Below are 15,474 nucleotides of genomic sequence, written 5' to 3'. Positions count from 1 at the left end.
TTTAAATCATCATCTTTGCTTCTAATCAGGAATTTACATCATTCTCACTCCACACTAGTTTACAAATTTCGAGAAATACGTTAACAGTCATGCCTGGGTTTAGACGATTGCTGAATTGTTCCTCAAATTACGATCTTCTTGTTTGAAGTGCACGGAATTTTGATATACATTGAGGTGATAGCAGTTATGTAATACTCCTAATACCGTGTCAAACCTCCTTTATCCTGGTGTAGCGCAGTAACTCGATGTGGCGTGGACTCAACTAGTCGTTGGCAGTCTGTTGCAGAAATATTAAGCCATGCTTCCTCTGTAGCTGTACATAATTGTGAAAGTGTTGCCGGTGTAGGAGTCTGTGCACGAACTGACCCGTCGATTATATAAACGTTCGATGGAATCTACGTCGGGCAGTCTGGGTGGGTAAATCACTCGCTCGTCCGTCCAGAATGTTCTTCAGACCAATCGCGAACAACTGTGAACCAGTGGCATGTCGCACTACCATCCCTAAAAATTCCACCGTTATTTGAGAACATGAAGTCCAGGAATGGTTGAAGTGGTCTCCAAGTAGCCGAACATAACCATTTATAGTCAACGATAGATTCAGTTGGACCAGAGGACTCGTCCATTTCGTGTCATCACTGCTCTCACCATAATGGAGCCATCGCCAGTTTGCACAATGCCTGGTTGACAACGTGGGTCCACGGCTTCATGAGTTTTGCGCCACACTCGAACCCTACCAGCTGAAATCTGGACTCATCTGACCAGGTTACAGTTTTCCAGTCTCATAGGCTGCAACCGACATGGTCACGAGCCCAAGTGGGGCGCTGCAGGCGATGTAGTGCTGTTAGCAAAGGTACTTGCGTCGGTGTTCTGCTACCATAATCGTTAATTTGCAATGCCAATTGTGTCAGACATAGGGGATATAAAAATGAAAAAGCTGGCATACTATGCTTACTCTCATTCCATAATGTCATATGGGATTATTTTTTGGGGTAATTCATCAAGCCAAGTTAAAGTTTTCCGGGCACAAAAATGTGCAGAAAGAGCTATACGTGGTGTGAACTGAAGAACATCCTGCAGAAGCCTGTTTAGGGAACTAGGATTACTAACTTCCCAATATATTTATTCTTTAATGAAATTTGTCATTAAAATATATCACTTTTTCAAACCGACAGCTCAATTCATGGAATCAATACTAGAAATAAGAATACTCTTCACAAGGTTTTAAAGTCACTTAGTCTTGTACAAAAAGATGTGCATTATTCAGGAACACACATTTTCAATAACATGCCAGCAGCCATAAAAAGCTTAACAACCAATGAAATTCAGTTTAAGAGAAGTCTAAAGGATTTATTGGTGACCAACTCCTTCTACTCCATTGATGAATTTCTCAGTAGAACCAACTAATTTGTGTGTATATATATATATATAAGTACAATATAACTTCTGCACAATTTCAGTGCAGTAATGTATTCACTGTAAATAAGTGTGTGTGTGTGTGTGTGTGTGTGTGTTTGTGTGTGTGTAAGTACAATCAAACTTCTGTACCATTTCAGTGCAGTAATGTGTTCATTGTAAATAAGTATTATAGTAGTTGTATTACTTGTTTATTACCTTATAAATAAATAAAAAACTTTTTTATTTTAAATTCAGTGCGTTAGTATTTGTAAAATGATTCTTTCATACAGCGTTCATTAAAAAATGACGATCATTCCACTTGGGACCTGTGGAATGGTACATTAGCTTATTTGTTTGAGTTGTAAATATTTGTCATGTATTACTGTTTTTCTGACATGTTCTACATCCTGGAGGACCTTCTCACTACGGATCAATTGGAATGAAAGTAAATCTAATCTAATGCTAAATTTCGCCGCACTGCCCTAACAGATACCTTTTTCGTACGTCCCACATCAATTTCTGCGGTTATTTCACGCAGTGCTACTTGTCTGTTAGTACTGACAACTTTACGCAAACGCCACGGCTCTCGGTAGTCAGGTGAAGGCCGTCTGCCACTTTGTTGTCTGTGGCGAGAGATGACGCCTGAAATTTGGTATTCTTGCCGCCCTCTTGACACTGCGAATCTCGGAATACTGAATTCCCTGACGATTGCCGAACTGAAATGCCCCATGAGTCTAACTCGAACTCCATCACGCGTTTAAAAAGTCTGTTGATTCCCGTCGTGTCGCCATTATCTCGTCGGAAACCTTTTCATACGTATTAATCATCTGAGTGCAAATGACAGTTGCACCTGTGCACTACCCTTTTATACCGTGTGTACATGTATTTGTGTATATGTGCATATCGCTATCCCATGGCTTTTGTCACCTCCGCGTATTTTTGACACTGGTAAAAGCTTTCTATTCCATAATGAAAATCCTTAGAAATGTGTGTTTTCATATGATCTTGGTTCTCATAAGCAATGTCGTCGATAGTAAAAATCGAAAGTGGTAGCGCTGCGTCGAGTGATATTAGACCTTCTGACTCGAAAATGTAAAATATCCAATACCATTTAAGTTTTCAAACGACGATGGCAGAAATTTTTACTTATATTGCTGACGCAGTCAGGAAGATACAAAGAAATTCTAAAATTTGAGGCTATTTTCTTGAAGGAGAAGATTAATAATAACATTCGTTTTTCCACAGTTGGAAGGACTGGCCATTAAAACTGCTACACCAAGAAGAAATGCAGATGATAAACGGGTATTCATTGGACAAATATATTATACTAGAACTGACATGTGATTACATTTTCACGCAATTTGGGTGCATAGATCCTGAGAGCCCGTGGTCTAGTGGTAGCGTCTTTGATTCATAATCAAAAACGTCTTCGGTCCCGGGTTCGATCCTCGCCACTGCCTAAATTTTGATAAATAATCAGCATTGGCGGCCGAAGACTTCCGGCATAAGAAGTCAGCCTCATTCTGCCAACGGCCTTGTCAAAGAGGACGGAGGAGCGGAGAGAGGTTCAGGGCACTCTCTTGTCCTAGGGGTGGGAAATTGCCCCTAAAGGTGGAAGAATCAGCAATGATCAACGACATGAGGATGCAGAAGAAAAAGGAAACCACTGCATTAAAGACACGTAACGTGTATCCACAGGACATGTGGCCTGTAATTGAAGAAGTGTCATGATGATCTCTCCATTGGCAAAAGATTCCGGAATAGTCCCCCATTCGGATCTCTGGGAGGGGACTCCCAAGGGGGAGGTTACCATGAGAAAAAGATTGAATAATCAACGAAAGATAACGTTCTACGAGTCGGGGCGCGGAATGTCAGAAGCTTGAACGTGGTAGGGAAACTAGAAAATCTGAAAAGGGAAATGCAAAGGCTCAATCTAGATATAGTAGGGGTCAGTGAAGTTAAGTGGAAGGAAGACAAGGATTTCTGGTCAGATGAGTATCGGGTAATATCAACAGCAGCAGAAAATGGTATAACAGGTGTAGGATTCGTTATGAATAGGAAGGTAGGGCAGAGGGTGTGTTACTGTGAACAGTTCAGTGACCGGGTTGTTCTAATCAGAATCGACAGCAGACCAACTCCGACAACGATAGTTCAGGTATACATGCCGACGTCGCAAGCTGAAGATGAACAGATAGAGAAAGTGTATGAGGATCTTGAAAGGGTAATGCAGTATGTAAAGGGGAACGAAAATCTAATAGTCATGGGCGACTGAAATGCAGTTGTAGGGGAAGGGGTAGAAGAAAAGGTTACAGGAGAATATGGGCTTGGGACGAGGAATGAAAGAGGAGAAAGAGTAATTGAGTTCTGTAACAAGTTTCAGCTAGTAATAGCGAATACCCTGTTCAAGAATCACAAGAGGAGGAGGTATACTTGGAAAAGGCCGGGAGATAAGGGAAGATTTCAATTAGGTTACATCATGGTCAGACAGAGATTCCGAAATCAGATACTGGATTGTAAGGCGAACCCAGGAGCAGATATAGACTCAGATCACAATATAGTAGTGATTAAGAGTGGGCTGAAGTTCAAGACATTAGTCATGAAGAAACAATACGCATAGAAGTGGGATACGGAAGTACTAAGGAATGACGAGATACGTTTGAAGTTCTCTAACGCTATAGATACAGCAGTAAGGAATAGCGCAGTAGGCAGTACAGTTAAAGAGGAATGGACATCTCTAAAAGGGGCCATCACAGAAGTTGGGAAGGAAAACATAGGTACAAAGAAGGTAGCTGCGAAGAAACCATGGGTAACAGAAGAAATACTTCAGCTGATTGATGAAAGGAGGAAGTATAAACATGTTCCGGGAAAATCAGGAATACAGAAATACAAGTCACTGAGGAATGAAATAAATAGGAAGTGCAGGGAAGCTAAGACGAAATGGCTGCAAGAAAAATGTGAAGACATCGAAAAAGATATGATTGTCGGAAGGACAGACTCAGCATACAGGAAAGTCAAAACAACCTTTGGTGACGTTAAAAGCAACGGTGGTAACATTAAGAGTGCAACGGGAATTCCACTGTTAAATGCAGAGGAGAGAGCAGATAGGTGGAAAGAATACATTGAAAGCCTCTATGGGGGTGAAGACTTGTCTGATGTGATAGAAGAAGAAACAGGAGTCGATTTAGAAGAGATAGGGGATCCAGTATTAGAATCGGAATTTAAAAGAGCTTTGGAGGACTTACGGTCAAATAAGGCAGAGGGGATAGATAACATTCCATCAGAATTTCTAAAATCATTGGGGGAAGTGGCAACAAAACGACTATTCATGTTGGTGTGTAGAATATATGAGTCTGGCGATATACCATCTGACTTTCGGAAAAGCATCATCCACACAATTCCGAAGACGGCAAGAGCTGACAAGTGCGAGAATTATCGCACAATCAGCTTAACAGCTGATGCATCGAAGCTGCTTACAAGAATAATATACAGAAGAATGGAAAAGAAAATTGAGAATGCGCTAGGTGACGATCAGTTTGGCTTTAGGAAAAGTAAAGGGACGAGAGAGGCAATTCTGACGTTACAGATAATAATGGAAGCGAGCCTAAAGAAAAATCAAGATACTTTCATAGGATTTGTCGACCTGAAAAAAGCGTTCGACAAAATAAAATGGTGCAAGCTGTTCGAGATTCTGAAAAAAGTAGGGGTAAGCTATAGGGAGAGACGGGTCATGTACAATATGTACAACAACCAAGAAGGAATAGTAAGAGAGGACGAGCAAGAACGAAGTGCTCGTATTAAGAAGGGTGTAAGACAAGGCTGTAGTCTTTCGCCCCTGCTCTTCAATCTGTACATTGAGGAAGCAATGATGGAAATAAAAGAAAGGTTCAGGAGTGGAATTAAAGTACAATCAATGATACGATTCGCTGATGACATTGCTATCCTGAGTGAAAGTGAAGAAGAATTAAATGATCTGCTGAACGGAATGAACAGTCTAATGAGTACACAGTATGGTTTGAGAGTAAATCGGAGAAAGACGAAGGTAATGAGAAGTAGTAGAAATGAGAACAGCGAGAAACTTAACATCAGGATTGATGGTCACGAAGTCAATGAAGTTAAGGAATTCTGCTACCTAGGCAGTAAAATGACGAACGGAGCAAGGAGGACATCAAAAGCAGACTCGCTATGGCAAAAAAGGCATTTCTGGGCAAGAGAAGTCTGCTAATATCAAATACCGGCCTTAATTTGAGGAAGAAATTTCTGAGGATGTACGTCTGGAGTACAGCATTGTATGGTAGTGAAACATGGACTGTGGGAAAACCGGAACATAAGAGAATCGAAGCATTTGAGATGTGGTGCTATAGACGTATGTTGAAAATTAGGTGGACTGATAAGGTAAGGAATGAGGAGGTTCTACGCAGAATCGGAGAGGAAAGGAATATGTGGAAAACACTGATAAGGAGAAGGGACAGGATGATAGGACATCTGCTAAGACACGAGGGAATGACTTCCATGGTACTAGAGGGAGCTGTAGAGGGTAAAAACTGTAGAGGAAGACAGAGATTGGAATACGTCAAGCAAATAATTGAGGACGTAGGTTGCAAGTGCTACTCTGAGATGAAGAGGTTAGCACAGGAAAGGAATTCGTGGCGGGCCGCATCAAACCAGTCAGTAGACTGATGACCAAAAAAAAAAAGATCCTGAGAAATCAGTACCCAGAACAATCACTTCTGGCCGTAATAACTGCCTTGAGACGCCTGGGCATTGAGCCAAACAGAGCTTGGATGGCGTGTACAGGTACAGCTGCCATGCAGCTTACACGCAATACCACAGTTAATCAAGAGTAGTGACTGGCGTATTGTGACGAGCCAGCTACTCGGCCACCATCGACCAGACGTTTTCAACTGGTGACAGATTTGGAGAATGTGCTGGCCAGGGCAGCAGTCAAACATTTTCTGTATCCAGAAAGGCCCTTACAGGACCTGCAACATGCGGTCTTGCATGATCCTACTGAAATGTAGGGTTTCGCAGGGATCGAATGAAGGGTAGAGCCACGGGTCGTAACACATCTTAAATATAACGTCCACTGTTCAAAGTGCCGTCAATGGGAACAAGCGGTGACCGAGACGTGTAACCAATGGCACCCCATACCATCACGCCTATTGATACACCAGTATGGCAATGACGAATGCACACTACCAATGTGCGTTCACCGCGATGTCGCCAAACCCGTGTGCGACCATCATGATGCTGTAAACAGAACCTGGATTCATCCGACAAAATGACGTTTAGCCATTCGTGCAGCCAGGTCCGTCGTTGAGTACACCATCGCAGGCGCTCCTGTCTGTGATGCAGAGTCAAGGGTAACCGCAGCCATGGTCGCCGAGTAGATAGTCCAATCTGCTGCAAATGTCGTCGAACTGTTCGTGCAGATGGTTGTTGTCTTGCGAACGTCCCCATCTGTTGACTCAGGGATCGAGACGTGGCTGCACGATCCGTTACAGCTATGCGGATAAGACGACTGTCATCGCGACTGCTAGTGATACGAGGCCGTTGGGATCCAGCATGGCGTTCCGTATTACCCCCTTGAACCCACCGATTCCATATTCTGCTAACAGTCATTGGATCTCGACCAACGCGAGCAGCAATGTTGCCATATGATAAACCGCAATCGCGATGGGTTACAATCGTGATGGTACGCATTTCTCCTCCTTACACGAGGCATCACAACAACGTTTCACCAGGGAACGCCGGTCAACTACTGTTTGTGTATGAGAAATCGGTTGGAAACTTTCCTCATGTCAGCACGTTGTAGGTGTCGCCTCCAGTGCCAACGTTGTGTGAATGCTCTGAAAAGCTAATCATTTGCATATCACAGCATCTTCTTCCCGTCGGTTAAATTTCGCGTCTGTAGCACGTCATCTTCTTGGTGTAGCAATTTTAATGGCCAGTACGTAATTCTGCAACCTCAAATATCTCTGGAGCAACAACAGATATTTAAAAACGGTTTTCACCAGAATGAATGTACAGAAAACCAAACACTACGCGAAATTTTAAAACGTAAACAAATACTATTTTCAACACGAACTTGCGTATTTTTAAATGAACACCCCCTATTACTTCATATGCAATCAATGGCATGAAAAATCACGAAAATAGTGGCTTTGGTGGCATCTCAATACGTCAACAACATCCCGATAAATTGCGAAGCGAAGTTGGCGCTTGAAATAAGTGAAGCCCACAGCTAGTGCGCGTTCTGAGACTCAAGCGTGCACCTCACGCTGCCGGTAATCGTGATGTGATTGACGTACTGCGTCAGTGGAGTGTTAATCTATGGTGTGGTACTGTATGACAACGTATCATTGGCCCATGTTTCATTGATGGCACTCCTAAAGGGGGATAGTTTAGCTCCTTTTTGAGCTGTACCTTACTTGAACCGGTCCACCTCTTATAATGTGTCAAATAATGCGATATCAGAATAATGGATGTCCTGTGCATAATGTTTATTGTTGCGAAATGACAACTAGAGGTACAATTACTGGTAACACACTTGGTTTCACGTTTCTAAACCTCATAAGTTCTGAAATATGTGGCTTGTAAAGGATAGCAACGGCGTTACAGTTTCTGACGTAATGTATCGCAGTGCTCAGAGCAGGGGTTGCCTGCACTGGCGCCTTCATCCTGCCGTAAGCATACCAAGCTCTACCTTCAGTGTGCAAGTATCTCCTAATCTGGTCTGCTGAACAGCTCTCTTACTGTAACGTAATTCACATATGTTGCTGGATTAAAATCTGTTTTCTTGTGGCTTGTTATATTTGCCGTCATCTAGTCGATATGCCGGCCTTCAGTAATGAAGAAAAACTAGATATTATTTTAATTTACGGCGAATGTCACAGAAATGCAACCGCAGCTGTGACACTGTATGCTGAACGCTACCCAGATCGGCGGTGTCCTTCACGTCGAACCATTGGCAGCATCTGCAAGACACTCACGGAAACAGGAAGCTGGGCTCCCACAAAACGTAAACGTACAGCGCCAGCGACTGGAAGTGGAAACGAAATTGCTATTCTGGCTGCTGTAGCGCACAATACGCAGGTGGGTGTACGAGAAATTGCACGAGGTGTAGGAATAAGCCACAGTAATGTGTGCAGAATATTGCATCGGCATCGGTTTCATCCGATCCATATCTCACTGCTCCAAGAACCGTACGGGAATGACCGAATCCCGCGTAGCATTCTATCGTTTTGCACTTAGGCAATCCAGTATTCCTAAGCAATACGTTGTTTACGGACGAGGCTTCATTTACAAATCATGGTAACGTGAATCGGTGGAACATGCACTTCTGGTCCGTGCAAAATCCCCCCTGGATTCTCCAAACTGCTCATCAACGATAGTGGAGTGTCAGTGTTTGGTGCGGTATCATTGATAATTGTGCTGTAGGTCCCTGTTTTTGCCGTGGAACATTGAATGGACAGCGATATGCATAATTTCTTCAACACACACTAGCGCTCCTCATGGAGGATCTAGGATTGGAAACTTGTCTATCAGTGTGGTTCCAACATGATGGATGTCCCGCACACAATGCAAAAGTTGCCAGAGACGTTCTAGAAGCGACATATTCAAATAGGTGGATGGGGCGGGGAGGTACTGTGCGATGGCCAGCACGGTCCCCCGACTTGAAGACATTAGACTTCTTTCTCTGGAGCGCAGTGAGAGACAGAGTGTATCAAGAACTCCCAACGACAGTAGAGGACATGCAGCATCTTATTGCTGCTGTGTGTGCGGCACTATCTGCAGAAACTCTACAATCTGTGCAACACTCTCTCGTTACCCGTCTGCAAACGTGTATTGATGCAAACGGAGGGCAGTTCGAACATAGGGTGACGTGACACAGTTTCATTGGTCAAGACGTGGGAGTTTTTTCTATGCTGGATGTAATGCACGACAATACAGTTTCTGTGGGCGACAGGGCAAAGTGAATTCAATTGTGTTATCTCTATCTGTAGCTCTAGTTATCATTTTATTATAATAAACATACATTTACCATTTGAAAAACGAAACTTTTCGTTGGACGTGTTACTTGTTTATTTTTGTGGATTTTGCTTTGTGTGAGTCCCTGACACAGGCAGCGCGAGGTGCACGTTTGAGTCTCAGGATGTGCGCTAGCTGTGCGCTTCATTTATTTCAAGCATCAACTTCGCTTCGCAAATTTCTCGGTATGTAACTGACATATTGCGATGCAACCAACGCCATAATTTTTGTGATTTGTCGTGCTATTGATTGTATACGAAGTAATGGGGTGTGTCCATTTAAAAATACACAAGTTTGTGTTGAACATAAGTGTTTGTTTAGGTTTTAAAATTTCGTGTAGTATTTGGTTTGCTAACCACCGGCCGTGCGTTCATGCTAGTGAAAACCGTTTCTGAATATTTTTGTTGTTCCAGAGATATTTGAGGTGAGAGAGTAGTTGGGTGACACACCCTCATTGCTTTAGGAGAAGATGGTGCACCAGGTGATACAAACAAACGCCGTACGAATCCACACCAGTTTCTGGTCAACAACAGAAGGGGTATCAGCAGGGTGGGGAATATGCCTGAGCAGAGTCCCGAAGAAAAGAGAGTAGCATACATCGATATGCCAAATGTTATTCGACTGCACATCACGATGGTAGACGGAAGCGTACTGTTAATGTGGTCGCCATTGGAAGTGTGCACTGGTAGGAATGGACACTTGGGACTACTGCGTCCATCATCCAATAATGCCTGCAGACCATGTATGATGAAGAGGTCATGTCACTTGAAGTAGTTGGTCACTGGTGTAGCGGGTTCAGAGAAGGAAGGCAGTGTGTGGCGGGTGTAGGTCGAAGTGGGTGCTCCTCCACGTCCAAGAATGAAAACAACATTTGCTAGAGTACACGAAATGGTGCTAACGGACAGGCACATAATGGTTCAGACGTGCTGTCTGCACTGCGTACTGGCAATGTTCAGGCCCTTCACATGCTCCATGATGTGTTGGGTTACCCTGCAAGACGAGTGCTGAGAAACCTGAGCCCAGACCACAAGAGTGCAAGAAAGGAAATGAGCCTCGATAGAATTCAAGGTTGTCTCAATGACGTGCGAGCATCCCAGTCTACCATTGAGAAAAAGTTTCGAAGTGTCACCTTTCGCAGGAAAGGTGTTCTGGGATGCGAAAAGTGTAATTCTCCTTGATTTCCTCCAGCAAGGAACCATCACTGCAGCTTGCTACTGTGACATCCACACCAAACTCAGGCCCACCATTCGACGAAAGAGACCATAGTTTTTGAGAGAAGGTGTTGTGCTCTTGGACGACTACGCAAAACCACACAAGCGAGCCTCACACAAACTCATATTTGTCGCTCCGGACGGGAGAGACTAAATCACACGGTCTACAGTCCTTACCTTGTCCCATAGAACTTTCACCTGTTCCCTGCATTGAAAGTGCTACTTTTGAGACGTCACTTCCAAACCAGTGCTGAGGTGGAGCAGGCTGTGCAACAGTTCCTTGGATCGCAGGACACCGAGGTTTATCTGAGTGGTTTTTTCAAACTGATTGCACGCTGTGACAAATGTCGTAGTGTCTGTGGTGGATATGTCTAAAATAGTGAAAGGTGTATAGTTCAGTCTGCAACCGCACGGCCACCACGGCCGGCTAGCTTTTTTGTGTTCTAACAATACTAAAACAGTACCGCGACCCCACCAAGGAACGATTATTTGGCAGTCAGGTCTTTGAGTTTCAACAATAGCCCACTTCTTCTTTCCACGTGGCAGTAAGTTGTCAGTTGTGTATCAGAATCGATTCCGTTCGCATTCAAATGAACAATTGGTTCAAAAGTGGAAGTTTGAAAGGGAAACAGTTTAACAAAATCGCAAGTTAGTGTTGAGTCAATAAATCATTCAGCTTCTAGTGATGTGAGTCAATCTGACAAAAGTGAACAGTGTGTAAAGGACAAGTACGATGATAATTACATTAGGTCTGGATTTTCATACGCAGGTGATAGAGTGTTGTTTGTGGCGACATTCCTGCTAACAGTGGTCTGAAACCTTCTCTAAACGCCATTTAGAAATCAAACAACTCACTGACACAAGCAAATTTCCTGATTTTTTGCACGGAAAGGTAACGAGTGGAAATATGGTTTAACTACTTTTGTATCCGCTGCAAACTGTGACAATGAGAATGCTCTTGAAGCGTGTTATCGTGTTATGTACAAAACTGTTAAAATTGCGGAACCTCATAACCTCATTCAGTGGCTGTAGATTTAGTGCGGCCATGTATAAATGATGCGGTACAGCGTACGCGTGAAGAATCTTTCACAAGAAAAGTCATTATGGCACCATTGTCCGACAATAAGATTAACCGCCGTCAGAAAGACGTGTTAAATTGTGTCGAAAATAAAATTTTGTAAAGAGTTCGTGCCAGTCCTTCTTTTGCGATCCAACTTCACGAATCGACTGATGTTTCCAATTTAATCATTCTGTTACTTTTAGTCCGTTATATTAATGGTGAAACTGTAGAAGAGGAACTAATATTCTGCAGACCCTTAAAAGAGAGTACTACAGCAGAAGATATATTTAATTTAACCGACGAATACTTTCGTGAAAATTCAGTAGACTGGACCCGCTGTGTAGGCATTTGTTTAGAGGTGCGAAATCTATGACAGGATGTTAGGCTGGGTTTGTTATCAAAGTGAAATTGATAGAGCTGAACGCTTCTTGGACACGTTGTTGCTTTGATAGACAGGCTCTTGTTCTAAATGCATGCCCGATGAATTGAAATATTTGCTGGACGATGCAGTGAAAATGTTAAATTCTTTAAGGCTCGCCCTACAAATTCCCGCGTCTTTACATAGCTTTGTGAGGAAATGGGAAGCATTTATACATGTTCATTCTCTCAGACTGAAGTTAGGTGGCTATCTCGAGGTAAGACTTTTTCCAGACTATATGAACTTAAAGACGAAGTTTACTTTCTGCGACAGGAGGAGGGGATTAGTGTTTAACGTCTCGTCGACAACGAGGTCATTAGAGACGGTACACAAGCTCGGATTGGAGAAAGACAGCGAAGGAAATCGGCCTTGCCCTTTGAAAGGAACCATCTCGGAATTTGGCTTAATCGGTTTAGGGAAGTCACGCAAAACCGCAAAACGTAAGTCACGATGGTAAAAGGCGGGACTGAACCGTCGTCCTCCCTAATGCGAGCCCATTGTGCTAACCACTGCGCCACCTCGCTCGGTTTCGTGTTTCTCACCAGCCACGCCTTTCACAAAACAAAGCGCATGGAAGATGAAATCTGCCTTCAGACTTGAGCTTCTTTGAAAGACATTTTCTCAAAAATTGACAGTTTAAACTTATCTCTCCAGGCCTCAAATATACAGTATTGTGCAGGACGGTATCGAATCATTCATTAAAGACTTAATTTTTGGGAAACGTGTTTCAATAGGAATCAAACCGAGTTCTTTGGTAACTTTTGGAGTTCTTGGTGGAAAATAAGCTTTCTTTGGACCAAAAGTGTCAAGACTGTGGTTAAGGAACGTATGAAGGAACTTGGAAAGCCTTCAGAGAATATTTCCATGCTACGTCCAAAAATAACAACTGGAATCGCAATCCCTTCGAAGAGTCAACAATTTTAGAATCCACGTTAAGTGTAAATGAAATTTCCAGATGAATTGAAATCTCTAGTGTTTTTTAGTTACAGAAAAGTTATAAGTAATTGTCAATAATTATTATTTTGTTAAGTGTAAAGTAGTTGCCAGTGTTAGCGAATAAAGCCATAACCGTTTTTATTAAGCTTTTCATCCACGTATTTGTACGAAAGTCGTTTTCTATATATGCATATTTAGAAAATAAATACAGAAAGTTTTTTTCTTTTTTTTTCTGAAAGTGATCTAAGACGTTATTTAACTTCCGTGATTGACTTGAAAGCTCTGCCCTGTGGCAAGCAAGCGCAGCCTTTACACTGAATTCCAAGGAAGGGCTGAGTAATTACAATGAAAACTTGTATATTTTGTTGCAACTAGGCCTACACATTGTGTAACTTTTAAGCCATAGCTGGAGTAAGCATCAAGTTAATGTGAGATTATTACACCTTTTCCTTGCAATTAAATTTTATGCATGCTTACTATATGTACACCACTGGCCATTAAAATTGCTACACCAAGAAGAAATGCAGATGATAAACGGGTATTCATTGGACAAATATATTATACTAGAACTGATCCGTGATTACATTTTCACGCAATTTGGGTGCATAGATCCTGAGAAATCAGTACCCAGATCAAACAACTCTGGCCGTAATAACGGCCTTGATACGCCTGGGCATTGAGTCAAACAAAGCTTGGATGGCGTGTACAGCTACAGCTGCCCATGCAGCTCCAACACTATACCACAGTTCATCAAGAGTAGTGACTGGCGTATTGTGACGAGCCGGTTGCTCGGTCACCATTGACCAGACGTTTTCGGTTGGTGAGAGATCTGGAGAATGTGCTGGCCAGGGCAGCAGTCGAACATTTTCTGTATCCAGAAAGACCCGTATAGGACCTGCAACATGCGGTCGTGCATTGTCCTGCTGAAATGTAGGGTTTCGCAGGATCGAATGAAGGGTAGAGCCACGGGTCGTAACACATCTGAAATGTAACGTCCACTGTTCAAAGTGCCGTCAATGCGAACAAGAGGTGACCGAGACGTGTAACCAATGGCACCCCATACCATCACGCCGGGTGATACGCCAGTATGGTGATGACGAATACACGGTTCTAATGTGTTTTCACCGCGATGTCGCCAAACACGGATGCGACCATCATGATTCTGTAAACAGAACCTGGATTCCTCCGAAAAAATGACGTTTTGCCATTCGTACACACAGGTTCGTCGTTGAGTACAGCATCGCAGGCGCTCCTGTCTGTGATGCAGAGTCAAGGATAACCGCAGCCATGGTGTCCGAGCTGATAGTCCATGCTGCTGCAAATGTCGTCGAACTGTTCGTGGGGATGATTGTTGTCTTGCTAACAACCCCATTTGTTGACTCAGGGATCGAGACGTGGCTGCACGATCCGTTACAGCCATGCGGATAAGATGCCTGTCATCTCGACTGCTAGTGATACGAGGCCGTTGGGATCCAGCACGGCGTTCCGTATTACCCTCCTGAACCCACCGATTCCATATTCTGCTAGCAGTCATTGGATCTCGACCAACGCGAGCAGCAATGTCACGATACGATAAACCGCAATCGCGATAGGCTGCAATCCGACCATTTCCAAAGTCGGTAACGTGATGGTACGCATTTCTCCTCCTTACACGAGGAATCACAACAACGTTTCACCAGGCAACGCTGGTCCAACTGCTGTTTGTGTACGAGAAATCGGTTGGAAACTTTCCTCATGTGAGCACGTTGTAGGTGTCGCCGCCGGTGCCAACCTTGTGTGAATGCTCTGAAAAGCTAATCATTTGCATATTATAGCATCTTCTTCCTGTTGGTTAAATTTCGCGTCTGTAGCACGTCATCTTCGTGGTGTAGCAATTTTAATGGCCAGCAGTGTGTATATCTAAAACTCAGTGGTTCCCCGAAGCCAGAATGTTGTAGAGCGGGTTAGCGAGTCGAAAAGGATTGGGAACCACTGGGCCATGGGGTGTATGAACATTTCACCTGAGCCGCCATACCACCTGCAGAAACAGGGACGCAACTATTCCGAACAGAACCGGGACTGTCTGTTCTTCGTCCAAAGCAGGATTTTCCCACGTCACTACAAGTTCACGTGTAGCTGACAACGAATTATTTAGGGGGCATTATGTTCCTTATTTTCGCGTGTGCTACAGTGAATTTAAGAGGATCAAATAACAAATGAATACGTAAAATAATGATTCAGATAATTTCCTTGTTCTCTGAACTTTTCAATTTCTACAAGTATGAAGAAAAATTAGAAATCAAGGGGCTAGATAGGACGACTCCTTCTCTGATGGTTTCACAGACAGTTATAACGAAAAGATGTAAATTCAATAGAAAATTTAGCTCCGAACTGTACAGCAAGCATGAATGGTAGTGTGGTTCTGATTTGAGAAACGCCATATTTTG

Source organism: Schistocerca piceifrons, chromosome 6, assembly GCF_021461385.2.
Source record: "Schistocerca piceifrons isolate TAMUIC-IGC-003096 chromosome 6, iqSchPice1.1, whole genome shotgun sequence".
In the NCBI taxonomy this organism is placed as follows: domain Eukaryota; kingdom Metazoa; phylum Arthropoda; class Insecta; order Orthoptera; family Acrididae; genus Schistocerca; species Schistocerca piceifrons.
This window is presented reverse-complemented; position numbering follows the sequence as displayed.